The 19,541-nt window shown below is 40.7% G+C and overlaps 1 protein-coding gene and 1 pseudogene across 1 annotated transcript in view; one reads left to right on the forward strand and one right to left on the reverse strand.

Annotated features, from left to right (window-relative positions):
- Window positions 1–19,541, forward strand: part of LOC133383916 (uncharacterized) — a 210,644-nt gene that overhangs the window by 44,329 nt on the left and 146,774 nt on the right. The window lies entirely within an intron of this gene.
- LOC133384696 (5S ribosomal RNA) lies at window positions 2,171–2,290 on the reverse strand (annotated as a pseudogene).

Genomic DNA, 19,541 nt, shown 5'->3' on the forward strand with positions numbered 1-19,541 from the left:
AGTGTGTTCCTGCTATAATTAAGGAGTCTTAGTTCAGGATTTGCTTTATTGTAGGTGAATGTTTTTGAGAGGTGTTAACGGTTAGCGGAGTGCCATAAAATATCAGCTTTTATCATGAGATTTTGACCTTGCAATTATCCTGCCTCCTAAGCTGTGTAAACAGAACATTAGTTCTGGGTGGTGCCTACAATGGCTGGTACTGCATGTTTTCTTCAGTGCTAGAACTCCAAGGTCTTGTGCTTCTGAGGTTCTTCTAGGATAGACTTCACGCACAGGATTTTGAAATCTTGGGAACCCAGATTGGTTGAGAGCAAGGCTTGGTCACTCACTCACTCACTTTTTCAAAATTCACCACCCATACAAATGGGGGGGGGGGACCATTTCTCCTGCAGGAGGAGAAATGTTCTAACAGTTTGTGAGGGTGGGACCCACCATTAGTATCGGCAGGAGCATAGCTTCTTTATTTTTAACTCTTTGTTGTTGTGTGCCACTATACCTGCAATTGTGTAGGCAGCCTGGCCACCATTTTGCATCCTTTACAGTGCCCTGGACTTAGCTTGATTCCAGGGCATCGCTGGGGGAAATGGTGGCTGCCACACGCACGCACACACATAGACAGTGGGGGATATTTGGAGACAATTCTGTAACATAGCTTTCTTTTTCTACAATAACCATCTCTGAATTTTTCTTAGAAAGGTGTCTTATGAGAAAGTTTGGCTGAGGCTTACTGAGGTGGAGAGAGAGCAGTAGCTTCAGGAGGATAAGGGAGTATCTTTTTAAAAATTATTTGTGTTGTAGCCGATAAATGAGAGTGATGTGAGAGGTCACCATGCCCACAAGCTCTCTGGATGGCCTTTAGATAAGCCACTATCTCTCAGGCTCTGCTCCACATCTGCAATATAAGACTAATAACACTGTCCAGCTGTTTATAAGGGACACACTGATAAGGTACACAAAGCACTTTGAACCATGAAAGCACTATTTAAATGCTACGTGGCGCAGAGTGGTAAGCGGCGGTAATGCAGCCAAAGCTCTGCTCACGGCGGAGTTCGATTCCAACGGAAGGAGGAAGTCGAATCTCCGGTAAAAGGGGTCAAGGTCCACTCAGCCTTCCATCCATCTGTGGTCGGTAAAATGAGTACCCGGCATATGCTGGGAGGTAAAGAAAGGCCGGGGAAGGAACTGGCAATCCCACCCCATATATATATATCTATAGGTCTGCCTAGTAAACGTCGCAAGATGTGACCCTAAGAGTCAGAAACGACTTGCACTATAAGTGCGGGGACACCTTTACCTTCGTTTATTCTAATTTATTCATTCATTCACATTATCGAGGAACCACAAAAAAAGGGATATAGAAACCTGTGGAGCACAGAACCCTTGACCAAAGTCCACCTGTTTCAGCTGTAACACTAAACCATGGCCTAGCTGCATATTTATCTCCACGCACACCTCTCCAGACAAGAAACGGGTTAAACTTTGTACTTATTAATCTCCTTTTCCTTCTGCTTTTCTTGGTGGCGTTGAATGTTACAATAGCCAATGGGAAGCAAGTGTGTATCAATGCACTTATGCTTCAAATTTTGCATTAAATAGCATCTTGCGGGGGGGGAAGGAAACATGCACATCTGCACTTGTTTTAAGTCAGGACCTGAAATCCTCTGTCTGGAAGTCCTCCTAGAATGTAGGATCCTAGACACTGGGAATGTACAGTGAGGTCTTGCTTTGATTTTTGGCCCCAAGGCAACAGTGTTGCCACACCAGCTGTTGTTGTAAAATGGAGATGTATTTACACAAAAAACTAAAGAGCCTAGAGGAGCAACAGGCTTCCTGAAGAGCGTATTTGCCTTAAGCCTCCTGTATGGTGAGAGTGCATCTGATAAATAAAGTAAATAGTATTCTCGCACATGCCTTGAAGGCATCTGTTGCAATATTCCATTGGAAGGAATGGCTTGTCTGCTTGACTTCCTTTCATGAATCATAATGGCAAGACGATGATTCTTGCCAGTGTTATCACCCTTTCACTGGGAGCATTTTCACTTATTTCTTTCTCCCATCTATACTCATTGCAAAACCCCGGTCCATTATGACTGTATGAATCCTTTGGATATATTCATAGGGTTTTCGTGGTAAGAGGTATTCAGAGGTGCTTTACCATTGCCTTCATCTAAGCCTACAGCACCTGGTATTCCCAGGTGGTCTCCCATCCAAGTACTAACCAGGCCTGACCCTGCTTAGCTTCCAAGATCAGAAAAAATCCGGCTTGTTCAGGGTAGTATGGTCTATATTAGGGGAAATGTGCATAAAAATGAATATATTGGTGAAAAGAACATACAAAAATGCATTATATGCTGAGAAATTGCTTACAAAAATGAGTACATTAGTCAAAACTGCATACAATAATGTGTTTAGTAGGAGAAATGCACACTAAAATGCAGAAAATTTCCATGAGGATTTTTAAAACAAATCACAAATTGTGCAGAAATGTGGAGAACTGAATTTAAGATTGGGAAAAATGAAAAACCGAGAGAACTGAAATGGACAGATCCTTCCATTCCTGGTATGGAGTGACATTCTATAACTAGATACTTTAGCCACCACCCAGAGGCATGCTTACTCTGTCCTCATGACACAGGTTGTGGCCACAAAGGGCTCCGTCAAAATATTCCAGACCCTTCTCTGAATTTCCAGCTTTTATTTAAAAAACAACAACAGCCAATAGTCCGTAAGCCTTTTTATTTATGCATATTTAAGGGAAACATGCAGGCAATAAGTGGTCCTAACTTCCACTGTTCTGACAGTAAGTATAAAAGTTCTGGGATAAAAGTTTAACATTTATTTTATTAAAAGTATTGAAATGACATTGATAAAAGACCTCCACCGCTGCAAATGAACACAGAGGATGGATTGGACCAAAGGCCCATCTAGTCCAGCATCCTCTTCTTACAGTGGCCAATCAGATTCTTATAGGAAGCCTGCATGTAGGACCTGAGTGCAAGCTCATTCTCTCCACCTGTGATTCCCAGCAACTGGTATACAGAGACATACTGCCTTTGGTAGTGGCCATCGTAGCTAGTAGTTAATGATAGCATTGTTGTTGTTGTTGTTATGTGCCTTCAAGTCGATTACGACTTATGGCGACCCTATGAATCAGTGACCTCCAAGAGCATCTGTCATGAACCACCCTGCTCAGATCTTGTAAGTTCAGGTCTGTGGCTTCCTTTAAGGAATCAATCCATCTCTTGTTTGGCCTTCCTCTTTTTCTACTCCCTGCTGTTTTCCTCAGCATTGTTGTCTTTTCTAGTGAATAATGTCTTCTCATGTGTCCAAAGTATGATAACCTCAGTTTCATCATTTTAGCTTCAGTGAAAGCCATGCAAGCTATACTACATATTGTGGGACAGAATTCTATGTGCTGTGTGTAGAAGTACTTACGTTTGTTCTGAATCTTCCAACATTCAGTTTCATTGGATGGCCCTGGGTTCTAGTATTATATGGAAGGAATGAAAATGTTTTTTTATGTACTTCCTACGCACCATGCATAATTTTATATACCTCTATCATGTCTCCTCTTACTTGCCTTTTCTCTAAACTAAAAATCCCTAAATGTTGCAACCTTTCCTCAAAGGGAGTTGCTCCATCCCCATGATCACTTTGTTTGCCCTTTTCTGAACATTTTCCAGCTCTACAATATTGACAGTTTTATATTCAATCCTTTTCCTAATGACCCCTAACATGGAATTTGCCTTTTTCACAACTGCCGCACACTGGGCCAACATCTTAATTCAGCTATCCGTTATTACCCCAAGGCCACATTCCTGGTCAGTCACCACCAGTTCATATATTAGCATATATGCAAAATGTAGATTTTTTTTGCCCTAACATCCATCAGTTTACACTTTCTTACACTGAATGACATTTACCATTTTACTGCCTGTTCCGCCAGTTTTAAGAAATCCTTTTGGAGCTCCTCACAACCCCTTTTTGTTTTAACCACCCTGAAAAATTTGGTGCCATCAGCAAATGTAACTACCTCACTGCTCACTTTAACTTTAGATCATTTATCCTTCAGGTACATGCTTGTTGTAGCATACAGCCATGCAGATAGCCCTCTTGCTCAAGAACCTGATATTCCTTGCTGTGTGCATCACGTTTAACACCCCAGTAGAAAGCCGCTGTAATGTGCTGTGTTTTGTTGAAGAATAACACAAGGTAGGGTGATGCTAAATTATACATAAATAACATGAACAGGAAAATTGTAAGTGCTTTGAAGATGGAAAAGTAGCAGAGATGCAATAAAAATTGTTTTAAAACACTGGAGGCCTGGCTGTGGAAAGAAGATGGTCCTTTGAAAATACAAGAGCTGTGGTCTCAAAGCTTGACCCCACTCCACTGCTCAATAAAGTAAATAAATACATATCTCACATCTTTTTGAGGTTTTCTGTTACCTTGTTTCTGGAAGTTTTATGTAATCTGAACCCTCCAAGCAAGAGTACTGAGTATCAACAGGCTTCCTGAAGCAGGCAAATTCAAGTTATTGTTATCTAGTGAACATGGTTCCTATTTTCCAGTTTCATTGCTTTAAATAATGTTAAACTGGTTTTACCATTAGCAGGTTAACATATTTGGCATGTAATGCCTTTGTTTTGTTTTGTTTTTGGTGCAGACGTTTGTACCCAAAGGAGAGTTTTGTGTAGCTTGATAACTGACACTTCCAGCAACATTATTACCTCATTGTGAGCTATGGTTTTTGTTCTGTGTTACCAGCCCAGCTACTATGTCTCTGAACCATCCCGGTAGCTCATAAAGTAAAATGCAAATTAAGTGTTAATTATCTGTTTGGAATACAGTAATTGACATATGTTTTTTAACATTAGTAGTATGTTGCAGATGCCTGTTGAAAAAATCTAAAGCTGCCCTAGGACAAGAATATATTTATTTCACACAAGATTCCAAATTTTGGTTCTTTAAAAATTTGTTTGCAGGTCCATTAAAATCAATCAAAAATTATCATAAACTTAAGTATGTATAATATTGGCTGCATTCATTATTACTGCTAATGTGTGTGTTTTATTGTCATAGTTGACAGTTATTGGACGGAACTGCAAAAAGAGGGAGAGGAGGGGTCAGAGTTGCCCTAAATGCAGGACTGGCTGTCCTCCTCCTATTGGGCACTCCTGCCCATGCAGCCTACTGACCCCTTTCCCTGGTAGAGACAAAAATTCTCAAATCTCTTCGGAGGAGAGGGGGTGAGGCAAATCCGTCCCCATTCAAGGCTGGAATGACATTGCCATAGTTGACAGTTACTTGGACAAAGCTCTCTAGATTGATTGATTGTTGCTGTAAATATTATGTATGCATATTTTTAATACTGTACGGGAAGTACTATTTTCCATTACTTTGCATTCATTACTTTATATATATGCACTTTTATACCTGGCAGACAACAGCTGGGTGCTGGGAGTCTTTTTAACAGATGTTATTATAATTGTTGCCTGCAGGGCCGGCCCCGGACATGCCGCAGCCCTTGGGCACAAGCCTGCCCCGGCGCTCCCCTTCTGCGATTTGCTACAGGATCGCTGCTGCGGATCACATGCCAAGAGCTCTGGATCCCCCACCATTCCCTTGCTGCAACCTGTGATCCTGCTGTGAATTGCAGAAGGGGAGCGGAGGGGCCCTTCAGGGCCCCCGTAGCTCAAGGGGCCCTTCAGGGCCCCCGTAGCTCAAGGGGCCCTTCAGGGCCCCCGTAGCTCAAGGGGCCCTCGGCCAGGGCCCCACCTGGCCACCCTTTGGAGCTGACCGTGGTTGCTTGTTGTTTTGGGCTGTGTCTGTGCAATACAGCTAGTGTGAGTTTATGGGTTTTTTGCATCTTCAGAAGCACTTGACTTTTTAGGAAGAGTATAGGTGGTTTGCTTTGTAGTATTTGCTCTGCAGCAAAAACTTTAAGGTAGCTATGGCAGGGATGAGCCACAAAAGTTGGACAGAGGGTTGCTTAGGCACCACCCAGAGACTTCCTCTGCAAATTAGCAGCTGAATTAGAAGATGAGGAAGTTGTGGCTTCCTCCAAATATTTTTCCCAGTCCTGCTGTCCACTTCCTCCTGGACTGGCTCCATGGAATGGGAATTGGGGGCACCATGTTATGGTGGTTCCAGTCCTACTTATGGAACTGAGTCCAGAGAGTAGCATCGGGTGATTGTTTTTTAGCTCTCTGGCAGTTGCGCTATGGGGTGCCACAGGGTACCATCTTATCCCCAGTGATATTTAATATAAATATGAAGACCCTGGGACTGGTCATTAGAGATCTTGGGATAAGGTATCATTAGTATGCTGATGACATTCAGCTCTTCTTCTCCATAATACCCATATCAGGAGAGGCTGTGCGGGTCTTGGACCAGTGCCTGGTGGGTTGGATGAAGGAGCTGAGCTGAGCTTGAATCCTGGCAGGACAGAGGCACTGTGGGTGAGTGGTTCCCATGTCCGAGAAATTGGTCAATTGCTTGCCCTGGATGGGGTTGCACTCCCCCTGAAGGAGCAAGTATGCAGTCTGCGGGTGTTTCTGGATTCAGCTCTGTCTCTGAAGGCTCAGATAGTCTCAGTGACTAGAAGTGCCTTTTATCAGCTGCACCTAGTGAGACAAACCACACTTGGACTGTGAGAGTTTGGCCACAGTAGTTCAAGCATTGGTCACTTCAAGGCTAGATTACTGCAGTGTACTCTATGTGGGGCTTCCTTTGCACTTGACCTAGAAACTGAAATTAGTGAAGAATTCTGCAGCCAGATTGCTGATGGGGGTGAGACCATGCCAGCATATAACACCTCTGTTTGGAGATCTGCACTGGTTGCCAGTTTGTTATTGGGCCAAGTTCAAGGTGTTACTACTAGTATATAAAGCCCTTAACAGCTTGGGACTAGTTTACTTGCGAGACCGTCTTACCCCATATGTGCTCAATCAAGCATTTCGCTCTGCGGAACAGGCACTGCTACAGGTGCTACATAATACTCGTTCTGCACTTGTAAGAAATTGTTCTTTCAGTGTGGCAGCACCTCCTCTTTGAAACTCCTTACCTGTTGACATCAGAGAGTTCCTGCTCTTTGGAACTCCTTGCCTATTGACATCAGACAGGCACCTTTGCTTGTATTCCTTTTGGCACCTGCTTAAAGGCAAGCCTTTCCAGACACGTAGATGTTGATCTGTTTTAAACTTTTTAGTTAGTAGCTGTTTTAAGTGTTTTAAATATGTTGTAATTACTTGTTTTTAACAGTTTTATTGATAATTTTAATGTTTTTGTGAACCACTAAGAAGTCTTAAGGGGTACATATATATATATATATATATATATATATATATATAGTGAAATAAATAAAAGAATGGGTAAGAGAAGCCACAGGTTGCTTCAGCTGCTGATTCTGGGATGAATTCAAAGTGGAATCTCTGGATTTGCAATCCAGCAACCCTATTTGCGAAAGGGAGCATTTGATTACCATTTTTACAAAAATAGTAAGTTAATACACAATACATTTATATATAATAATAGAATACATGTATTGTGTAATATGTGTATTTTATTATTTTTGTTTCATCATTAAAGGGCTTTTCCTGCTTTGTATTCATTGAGATTTTAAAATTCAGGACAGACCTATAAAGACAGTAAGCTAATTTGTATTTACTTAGGGGGCAAATAGAACTTCCTGAAGATGCTAAATCATTGACCCAGTTAATAAAAGATGCTTCACACATTGCTTACGCTATAGCAGAGACACCCATTAACTGTCCTAAGTTGATGCCGTAAAGTCCTTTTGTGTGCCCTTGTCAGCATGCAGGACTGTGTAAACAAATGCATAATGGCTAAAACACAAATGAATGGAGGCTGCTAAAAGAAACCACTGTTTTTTTAAATGCATAATGGAAGAAACAAAGCAGATAGATCTGAGTAGTGTTGTGTATCTTTGAACACTTCTAAATGTGCAGTAATTCAGCATGCTTCCAGACAGTTGCTGTTTTCAGGTAGAATTCAATCAAATACTGGCAAATTCAGGTTATGTAACTAAAGTTGTACAACAAACCTGCTTCTCCAAATGATCTAATGAGACATTTTGAGATAAGGAAAGTGAGGGGAAAATGTACCGGTAAGTGTGGGACAATACTTGCTCAACACAACATAATCTAACCTCCCTGCAAACAGATTGGAATAATTGCTCAATAAACAGGTTGTCTGGAAGGAACCTCAGAACCGGAATAGAAGATGATAAAAGAGTGCCGGGAGGTAATGTAGCAATAGTCACTGGGTGCTTCCAGACAATGTTTATTTAGCATTCATCCTGATTTGCTTCCTCAAATCTTACACAGATATTAGATTGTATCCAGTTTTTACTGAGCATTCATTCTGATTTGTTGCAGGTTATAAGACAATGAGCATCCATTCTGTATTCATCCTGATATGTTTGCGGAGTCTTTATATGTCTTCCTGTTTATAATTCATTCATTTCACTTTTCAATGCATTTCCACCTCACTTTCCTAACCTCAAAAAGTCAGTTTCTTTTTTAGAGTGGATTTGTTGTGCTAAGGCAATGAGAATGCTTTAACCCACTTTAACTGCACAAACCTAAATTTCTTTGTATGTACTTGAATCCCTTTGTCAAAATGTTGACAGCTTGAAGGTGCCCATTGTTGCTATCGGTGCACTAGTCTAAACCATCCATAGCAAATACAATCCAATTCCTACTTTGTAAATAACATGAAACTGAAGGCAAAGTCTGAGCAGTTTAGATAAATATTTCAAATGTTACATTAGAAAAAGGAAAAGCAACAAGGCCTTGCTTATGCTTTTGCTGAGAGATTGGAGGTGTGGCCTTCTGGTAACACTTCTTCCTCAAGCTGGTAATCAGTGCCAGGTTGTCCTTATGTGCCATTTAGGTTGTCCTTATGTGCCTATATACACTTACCTGGGAGTAATTCCCATTAAACTCAAGGGGACTTTCTTTTGAGTAGATATGGTAGAGAATTGTCAGTCAGTTAATAAACTCTAATGCTAATATGTAGTAATCACTGTATTACTGAATTTATATAAATACTTATGAGTGGGAAAGGGTTGATCTGTTCCATTTGTGCAAGTAAGAAATTTTCAAGGTGTTCCTCTTGGCTTTTATTTATTTATTTATTTAAAATATTTCTATACTGCCCTTCTACCCTATAATAGGGCACTCAGGACGGCTTACAAAAATAAAATCATACACGTACATAATAAACTCTTCCCCAGTCCAGTTACCTGCCACAGGCACATCTCATTTTGACCCATGCTGGAGCTGTAAATACAAGCATGTATGTGAAAGTCCCCTTAAATAATACTAGTTGAGCTAAAGGATGGGGGAGAAATTTGATTTAGGCTGCATACACACCCTACATTTAAAACACCCCCCCAAGACTCCTAGGAGTTGTAGTTTACCCCACACAAAGCTACAGTTCCCAGCATCCTTAACAAACTACAGTCCCCAGGAATCTTTTGGAGGGGGAAAATGTGCTTTAAATGTGTTTTAAACGTATGGTGTGCCCGCAGCCTCAGTTAGCATTTATAGCCAAACCTACCTAATTTGCACTTTCCAAAACAATACACAAACGGAAACACACCCATCCTCTGAAATGTGCACTTCGCTGAATTTTGCAATGCAGTTCTTTAGCCAAATAATGTGTGCAGAAATGCATATAGTAGGGTGAACTGCATAAAAATGCATATGTTGGTGAAAATAGCATACAAATAGCATGAAATAAAGGAAAATTGCTTTGCCAACATGTGTATATTAGGCAAAATTGCATACGAAGATGAGTATATTAGGATAGTCACACTAAAACGCTGCTGAAGTTTTATGAGGACATTATGTAAAAATACGGAGAACTGAACTTAAGAGTGGAAGAATGGGAAACTGAGAGACACCAAAATCGACAGATTTGCCCATTCTCAGTTGAGCGAACAGCTAACTCCCTTTCTCATTCTTTGTAGGAGCAACCTCCCTAACACCTAAGATTTGTCTGTTTAAAAAAGTCTTTGGATTTGTAAACATAAAAAGTCACACACTTGAAGCACAGAAAAGTGGAAAGCAAACAGGTTTTGCTGTTTTGAGCGTCTGAGGTTTAATATAACCAGCTCAGAGAACAAGGTGTGATTGACAGAAATATTGATAGCGTCTCTTTAGCACATAAGACCACTTAAATTATATAGCTTATTATAAATCCCACAATGAGTGTGTTTCTCCCAAGGAAGTGATTACTCTTTCTCTTTCCCCAACACCAGCAACAGGCTAAAAAATTACCTCAGTAGTATTACAGTGTGTGTGTGTGGGGGGCGACATCAGTTAACACTCACCGTGTTTGAATTACCAAGGAGGGACAGCCGCTTATATGGCATAAGAACAGAAGCCACTTTCCCCATTGCTGATTTCCAAGAGACCTGTGTATCCCTTAGTGGTAGGAATGTCAGTGACATCCACTTAAGGGGGCATTTACAAGTTCACTCTTTTTGTAGCTCTGAGGTAAATGGGTACCACAGAAAAACAACATGAGGCAAATATGGTAACAGGAGAGAAGTAGGTGACCTGTGGCAAATGGAAGTCAGTGCTCAGAAGTGAGGTGGGATGCAATATAAACATGCTGATTCTGCCACAGATAAAGTCATTACCAAGTTCATGCCTCAGTTCTGTTATGCTGGGTCTGAGTTAAGACCATCTGGGACCGAGTTCTGGGTGCTCTGTTCAACAGCCCAAAAGCCTCAGCTGCCCTCGTAAAAGGAAGCAGGAAGATACTGCTGGCAGGGTTGAGTTTGGGGACGCCTTGGCTTTGCTTATTTTCTGGATCCCTGAACCCATTATGTTTCTCCATTTCTGCTGGCCTGGGTCCTTTCATTAGCTCCTTTCCTGAGCCTGTACCTGCCCCAAAGCCTGCCCTGTAAAAGCATGTTGCCTTCTCCCTGCCATTGCTCTGCCCTGGTATTCCAGATCTTCTGGATCTGCTCCTTTTTACATCCAAGCCCCCTAATCCAGAGCTAGATTGTTTTGGACTTCAAATCACCTCTGGTCCACACAAAAGGGGGTGGGGAGAGCAAGACTGGATCTAGAATGGCTTCTGGGGACTCCTCCCTCCAAGCATGTAAAAATAAAATGAAACCTAGAATGGGGAGGCCTCATGTGGGTTGTGGCTTCACCTCCCAACAGAAACTCAGAAATCCATCCTCAATGTTGGCATTGTTACTAGTGTCAGCTATGCAGGATGACCATGTGCCCTATTTTACACAGGACAGTCCTATTTTACACAGGAATTCTTTATTTGAAGGACTGTCCTGTACAAGTCTGATTTAGAGATAAAGAACTCTAAGAAGGGAGACCAGGAGGACCTTGAAGTTGCCCATCATCAGTTAGCACCTGATGCAAGGTCACCTAGTCCCTGTCTTCCTCTTTATGCTGAAAGGTATGCTATTGCTATTAGTAACTATTTCTAAATTTATAGACATATCAATTAGCATATGCACATATATAAATCTGCACCCTCTTTTATCCTCTTTTCTGGTCTTGTGTGATGGTGATGATGTAAGTAGCAACCCCACAGATATGCTGTTTACATCACAAAGCTTCTGCTCCCTCTTCATAGCAGTATTATACTGTTCAGGGAGGGGTTTATTGAGAAATAGAGACAAGGAAGTTGTTGGTATGGGCATTCTTGGACTTTCAGCCTTGCTTGTATCCTGCAGTGAAGATCCCTCCCCTTGCTTGTGTGTGGGTCTGGGTGTTATTCTTCTCAGGAGCAGACATGTGGGGACTGCAGGTTTCCTGGAAAAAATAAGAATCAGCAGAAGATGGATCTTGGAACAGAAAAATAGTTGGGAACAGAAAGCAGAGTCTGATCTGAAGCACACGGAAAACAGTGGTTGCTGAAAAACAAATAGGGAAAAACATTGCCCTGCTACTAGTATTTATTGCTGTTTTTTAATGTGTGAATATGTGAATGCAAATATGTGAGTAAACTGTTTTTCACAAACGCTGTATAAGGACATGTCCAGTTGATAGCTTGCTATGGGAAGCCAGGCAGGTCAATTACTACAAATGCAGCTGCCTCTCTGTCTTTTTTCTTTTTCTTTTTAATTGAGGAATGCTTGTCTACTAGCACCGGATCAAATTTAAAATAACTAAGAGCACAATCCAACGCATCAGAGACTGGTGGAAGTGGAGTCGGCAGAAGTGGAGCCAGCAGAAGGGGCCGCCACATCCAACCTCCTTTCAAGAGCCGCTGGGAGGGAAGGGTGCTGGCGGGGCATGGTAGAAGGAAACAAAATGCATGCTTCCTTCCACCACCCCTTTTCCCAGCATATCAGCTGCTGGGACAGAGGGCCGCAGCACTGAGTGAAACAGGCTCGGGATGCAGCGTAAGTCCCCTCTCCTCGGTTCCCCCCCCCGGTATGCCCCTTTTGGGGGCCTTTCACCGCATCCATTTGCACCAGTCTCAGCTGAGCCGGCTGGGCCTCAGCTGTGCTGTGGCTTCGCCCAGTGGGAACTTCAGTGCAGCCAGTACCCTTCCTCCTCTGCCACATCCTGAAACCCTTCAGCCCAGCATAACTACCAGGTGGATTTCACACTTAGGAAAAAATATTGCTTGGGCTGAAGGGTTTGTGTATGTTTCCACCTATCCACCTGAACTCTCTAAATTGTCCTAGAACTTCAGTGCTTACTTCTCTAGAGGAAACTGTAGTCATTTAATTTTTTGCTTTCATGAATCTGTGATACTGAAATTACTATATACTGGGCTGCTAAATTGGTTTTATTGGTTGTAGTGAAGTTAGCATTACAGAATGTTTATTGTGTTTGGTATTTATCGTCCCATTATGACTTTTTGTATTGGTTTAGCACTTCTTGAGCATCCTGGAGAGAAAGCTGGGTATGAATTTAATAATTATTATAATAATTACAATATACATAGTTATAATTCACAAACTCATGCTTAAAAGGCTGCTCTGAACTTCCCACCACTTGTGGAAGAGGCTGCAGTAAAGGGGAAAAAATGGATCTTGGTATTACAATCAAGCAAATGTGTATGGGGGAGATATGCCCCCTCTTTGCAGAGGCAACACATTTATCATTGTATAATTTGCTGCTACATAAATCATAAGACATTTTAGGAAAAGTCAACCAGCCCCCAAACACACTAGCTCTAATGAGAAGAATACATTAAAACACCTCCAAAGCACAATGTTAATCAGCTGCATGTGAATCCATATGAACCTCAGCATTTGCTTCTTCAAAGGGGTTAGTGCTAAGCAGGAACCGAGTGTTCGCGGCAGATGACAGAATGGGGTTTCTTGAGTTCCCCTGTGGATTGTAATGCAGGGAGGGGGGAGGGAAATCCAAAGGTTGGACTTCTACTCCCGTTTCACATAAATTGTCATATGCCTGCACAAAGGATTGCCAAAACACAGGTAAAAGGAAATGAATACCTTTTGAAACTATTAGAATTTGGCGAGGAAACACTTAGAGGTAATATGTTAGCAAACATTCTAGGATCTCCCCACAAAAGAAAGTCACATCCGCAGAATTACAATCAATTTAGAGCAGTAATATTTACTAGGACACACACAAACTTCAGACCACCCACTGAAGAGACTTTGCTTTAACCCTTTAGTGTGTTGGCACCATCCCCTTCCAAGTTCACCTCATTCCCCCACATATCTGTCCTCGCCTACCCCCAGACTCAGAATTAATGGAAAACATAGCACTAGAGTAGTTCATAGATCAGTTTACAGATACGAGGTCTCTGCAACATTACAAGAAATTACTAGGTGTGGCTACTCAAGCAAAGACGTTTTTTCATCAACCACTTAAATAGGGCCAGGGTGGGCTCACTACTTGTGCAGAAACTGTCTCTTCTATCAGGACCGGGCAAGCGAGAGCTCTGTCGCACAGACAGGGGAGCAACCTCAGTCTGTACGTGCCTGCGTAACCATCGGCATGTCCTTGGTGATGGGAGAAGACAAACATCAGCCAGTTCTTCCCCAGTCCCCTCCTCCAGACTTGCTGCCTGTTGCTCCCTTTCTGGAGGCATAGCCTGGGGCAGCGCAGGAAGGCGGATGGATTCTGGAGATGTGGAAGGAGGAGGCTCGTTGGCCAACCCCTTTGTCCAACATCCAGCAGCAGCTCAGAGGTAGGGCTGTTGCTGGTCAAACCACTTTCAGTCTTACCCACTTTCAGCCGTCTTCTTCTGCAGCCCACTAAGACCCTCCCCAGGATCCTAATCCTCCTCCTCCTCTTGCCCATTTTGCCAGGAGTTCTGTTTGGGGCCCATGACAATATCTCCCCATTTTTGTTTCAATATCTTCTTTAAGTGTAATTATTACTGTTTATACTTTTCCGCATTTCATTTCCCTCTGACCTCATTCGCTGTATATAGTTTCCCCCACCTCTCCAAAGCATGTGGATATATATCCAGTAGTAGACAGGGATGTGGGTCAGCAGCATTCACCTGACCTCCCAACAGCTGAGTCACTGCTGCTTACTAGGAAGGTCAAGGTGGTGGAAAGGTTGGCATGGCGCACACACACATTTAGAGTTCCAGATTGGCTCCACTGATGCAATGGCACTGTGCTGACCTCCCCACCACCTCTCCCTCTCCTTCCTGGTAAGCAGCAGCAGCTTAGCTATTGGGAGGTGAGGTAAGCGCTGCTGCCCCACCACATTGTCTACTACTGTATATATCTGTAGCTATTGATAAATAACATGTCATGAAGTAGGTTCTAGTCCACAAATGCTTATGCAACAATAAACTTGTCAGTCTTTAAGGTGCCACAGGACTCTTGTTTCTCTTTGCAACAGTCTTCTTTAAGGGGTAGTAATTTTGGAGATTTAGAGTACAGTGACATCTGTAAATAGGGTAGGATTGGGGAGCAGAAGAGGAGGGCAGAGGGTTGATGGATGTGCCAGGTGCATAGAGGAACTATTTGGATAAATTAATGGGTGTATGTGAGAAATTTCAAAAAAAAATTTTACTTTACACTTAAAAAGTAGCATTGAAATAATTAATTTGGTTAAATTAATTGATTAAATAAATGCTTTCTATTAATCAGGGAGCAAATTTTAAAATAATAAAACTTTGCAATAAATAAAATGAAAACAAAATGTGTAATTTTAATTCAAGCACTTTTCTCTTGCACAGGAAGGAATAATTTTTAAGGTGTCAATTTCTCCCACCAGTTTCTCATTTGTCCAGTCTTAAGCTTAGTTTGCCCCATTTCTGCATCTGTGTACAATTTTTGAAAAATCTGTGTGAAAATTCATATGCAGTTTTGTGTACATTTTTGCAAGCTGTTTCCCCAATATAATGCATTTTTGTATGTTATTTTCACAAACATATGCATTTTTGTGCACACTTTCCCCTAACATATGCTTTTTGTACATTTTTGGGGGGTTGAACTGCATCACGAAATTTGGATAAGTGTGAATTACAAAGGGTAACTGTATTTCAGTTGTGAATTAGGTAGGTTTATATTAAAATGCAAACTGAACAACTGTCTTCCACATTCCTAAGAAATGCTTGACAATGTAGTAGATGTGTGTCAAAATCTGGTCCACCACACTGTAGAATGTCTGTCTGATACAAATCATGGGAAACTCAGCTGTTTGTCTAGACACAGGCTCATTTTCTGGGAACCGTGGTTGTAGAATAAAGATATTTTAGTTATTAGTTTAAAATAAGAAATAGCTGATAATTGTCTTTTTGTGTTAAAACAGATCTGCACAGCATTCTGTTTCTCCATGTAGGTGGGTTGTTGTTGTTTTTCAATTTAAGTGGGGACAATATGGAAGTTTTTTCTAAATTTGAAACTGGCAAGGGCTTGTCTGACTATTGAATCTCTTGTAGCGAGGTTTCATCTAAAGATAAATATAGGCCCTGGGTGGTGTGTGAAGCTGACATGTGTGATGATAGTTCCTTCTAAATGTCAGGTGCCTAGACACATTCTGTGAATGCTACCTCTTATCAAAAACCAGAGCCCTTTCTTCCTTTTAAAATATTTTTATGTAAATTCAGCCTTATGAAGCCACAAGCTGTTTCTCAGTTTTGTTTTCAGCTATCTTTGATGAAAAAGATTGGCAGCCTACGCATCAGTCAACAGTTACTCCACAATAGATTTTAATAAGTGTGCCCACATAAAATTTTGTTTGTAGGACATTACACTTGCTTCATTTCAAGGTTTCCTTCAGATTTGGGGGGGGTGTTCCCCACCCTCTGAGGACTATGAAATAAAGGATTTGCCAGATGTAGCAAGATCTGGCAAGTTTGACCACTAACTGGAGCATATTTTATTTGTTTTATTTATTTAATTTCTGTCCTGCTCTTCCTCTCAAAGGCAAATCTCAACAATTCAACTTTTAAATAAAATAAAAACATATTTTAAACATTTGAAAAATCAAAATCATTTAGAGCATCTAAAAACATTTAAAATAAGTCACATACCCACACATTTGCTAATTTCAAGGTTGCCATGGCCAGTATCTCTTAGTCATCAAAAGACTGGGTGAACATGAATGTTTTTTAAAAGTCAGTTATGAGGAAGAGAGTTGCACCTCATCAGGGAGGGCATTCCACAAATGGGGAACCACCACTGAGAAGGCCTTGTCACAAATCATCACCATGTGGGCAGCAGCCAGAGGGAGCACCACCAACAGGACCTCCACTGCATAGTTGGAAGTATTTATCACATACTCTGAACTATCATTAGCCAGCTTTTATTCATGAGTAAAAATGCACTGATGATGGGAACCAGTCTGGCCCAGTGTGTATTATTCTTTAGATTTGTTTTTAAAACATGTTCCGTTGTGAATTCACTGATGTCCATCATCACCTCATCTGTAGCTCCACCATCTGTTCAAACAGAGGCCTCCCTCAAAGGATTGGTGTGATGTAGAATGAGTTACAGACTGTACTGCACATTATTGTAGTGCTATAAAAGAGAGTAAGAATACAGATAAAAATATTTCAAGACTTCATTCAGCCTGCTTTTTGTCTGTCTCTGGAGTAAATGTAGCAATGTAATTTGGCTTACTAATACTTCTGTATTGTGAAATATCTTTTCTGATGCTTCACTTGGATTTCATTTTTAGAAAGGTGCTGCCAAATGTCAGTGTAATGAATAACAGTTTGAATGACTGTAGCTATATTTGAAGGCAATATTTTAAAGAGATTTTAAAGTTGTTTGGGACAGTTTTTCTTTTACATTTATTTTGTTCCTCATCCTCTACTCTGTTTACCTGTTATCCAGACAGATTTTACAGGCTTTAAAACAATATAAAAACCTGCAAACACATTTGCCAGAAGTAAAGATGGGCTGAATGTATACTTCATGAGCAATGATGAGTCTTTCAAGCAGTCTTCAACTCTGAAACAATTTAGTCTGTCTCCAGCCTAATCTTATGCATACTTACTTGAGAGTAAAGCCTCACTGCATTCGGTGGGTTTTACTATCAAGTAAACACCCACGGGCTCAGACTGCAAATGTATAGCTGAACTGCAGTAGAGATGTTTGTTCATCCTTTTCTGCACTTGAGATATGACTGCTTCGAGAACATTAAAGATCAAAGTGGATGCATAATGTATTAGGCATTTTGTTAGTCTTTTCATCTTAACTGCAGCAAAGTGGCATATGTGTTGCTGCTATTGTATTTAACCTTTCTTAGATTAAATGTTTACATATTGTATCTGCAGCAATGTCATTATTCTACTTGGAACGTGGTAGATCTCTTCTCGCCTGTTTAATTGTTTGTAGGGCTGTAGTGTTTAAATGTATCACTTGGTTAGAGTAATTGATTAAAAACACTTTGAATCAACTAAATGTGCTCTTGAATAATTTGCGTGCCAGATATTTGTTAAAAAACAATATTTTGAATACAAACTTCATTAAAGAAAACAAACCTCCAATTGATAAGCATTATCTTTAAAAAGTGGCATTATCCCCTCCTCTCTCGTACATGGGCTTCGATCCTAACTAGGGATAGAAAGAGCTGTCCATTTCAGTTCTCTCAGTTTCTCATTTTTCCAGACTGAAATTCAGTCCTCTGCATTTCTGCAGCAATTTGCCATTTCTTTTTTTTTTTTAAATCCTCATGAAAATTCTTCAGCACTTTAGCTGCAAATTTCTCCTAATAAACACATTTTTGTATGCAACTTTGACTAATATACACATTTTTGCAAGCAACTACTCTTAATATAATGCATGTTTGTATGCATTTTTCATCAAGATACCCATTTTATGCACACTTTCCCCTAATATATGCATTTTTGTAAACTTTGGTTGGAGAACTGCATCACAAAATTTGGATGAGTGTAAATTTGTCTCGGAAAGTGTGAATTTGATAGATTTGACTTTAAATGTGAACTGTATCAAATTTCTCCCCCATCTCTAATCCTAAACAGGCATCTGTAGATGGAAGGGCTCCTTTAATTCACAGTCACAGCCAAAGATCCTGCTGGCAGGAGGAGGGAAGTAATTTCACTTATTCACCCTTTCCCTGCGCCACCTGTCATATTGCCCTGGAGGTTTCCCAGCCCTCCAGGACAGATTATTTTGAGGGGGGAGGAGCTGCAGGATGGAGATATAATTGGCGAACATCACCTCCATGCCTTTGTTGGTGGGAGCAGCATCCCAAGAGTGGGCTTCTGCCCAGAGGATGTTCCCACCAGTGGAAATCTAGTTAGAATCCAAGCCAGAATGGGGAATGTCTCTTATGAGATGATGCCTGCCAACTGCATTTTTTTATTAGTATGTATTAAAAAATAACTTTTAAAAAATCTTAAAAAGCATTCCTCCACCCCCATAGTACGGGATGGCTCTTCTAAGCTGATGTCCACTACAACACGTGTATGCATAATCTGAAAACAAAGAAAACAAATGTCTTCCTCCAGAGCTATTGCTTTTAGCCATATTCAGTCAAATCATTAGTCAACTAAAACTCATGATTCATTGGCTAAGATTTCTGCAAATCTGGTGACACACCGATATTTTTGTATTAATAAATCTTCATTTTGTATGAATGAATGTCTGGTCTTTGCTTCTTTTTTAAATGTCATACTAATCGTTGGTATTTAATAATTTTGTTCTCTAACATTCTGAATTTGGTTGTCCTTGAAAACTAAGCTTTCTTTATTATCTATTATTCAGGTCTTATGACATTGTCATGTTTTACTTTTTCTACAAAATTGAAATATATTCAGTGTTTCTGGACTCTTGCAAACAGACTGAACAGAAAATACAAATCACTGTATGCACGATCACTCTCTGTGAAGTCATTTTGAGTTTTGTTCTTAGCAAAGATGCGTTACAGTAAATCGTACACAGACAAAATGTTTCAAGAACAAATGAATCAAAAGTTGAGGATGTAACAATCCACTGTGTTAAATTTGGCAGCTTTTAAAAATGCGATAGCAGTTGCGGAAAGTAATTTGGGGGAGGAACATACTGTGTAATATTAGAAAACAATAAGAATGACTAAACCTTGTTTTCATTTTTAAATTAT

This window comes from Rhineura floridana, chromosome 4 (genome assembly GCF_030035675.1).
Source record: "Rhineura floridana isolate rRhiFlo1 chromosome 4, rRhiFlo1.hap2, whole genome shotgun sequence".
Taxonomy (NCBI): domain Eukaryota; kingdom Metazoa; phylum Chordata; class Lepidosauria; order Squamata; family Rhineuridae; genus Rhineura; species Rhineura floridana.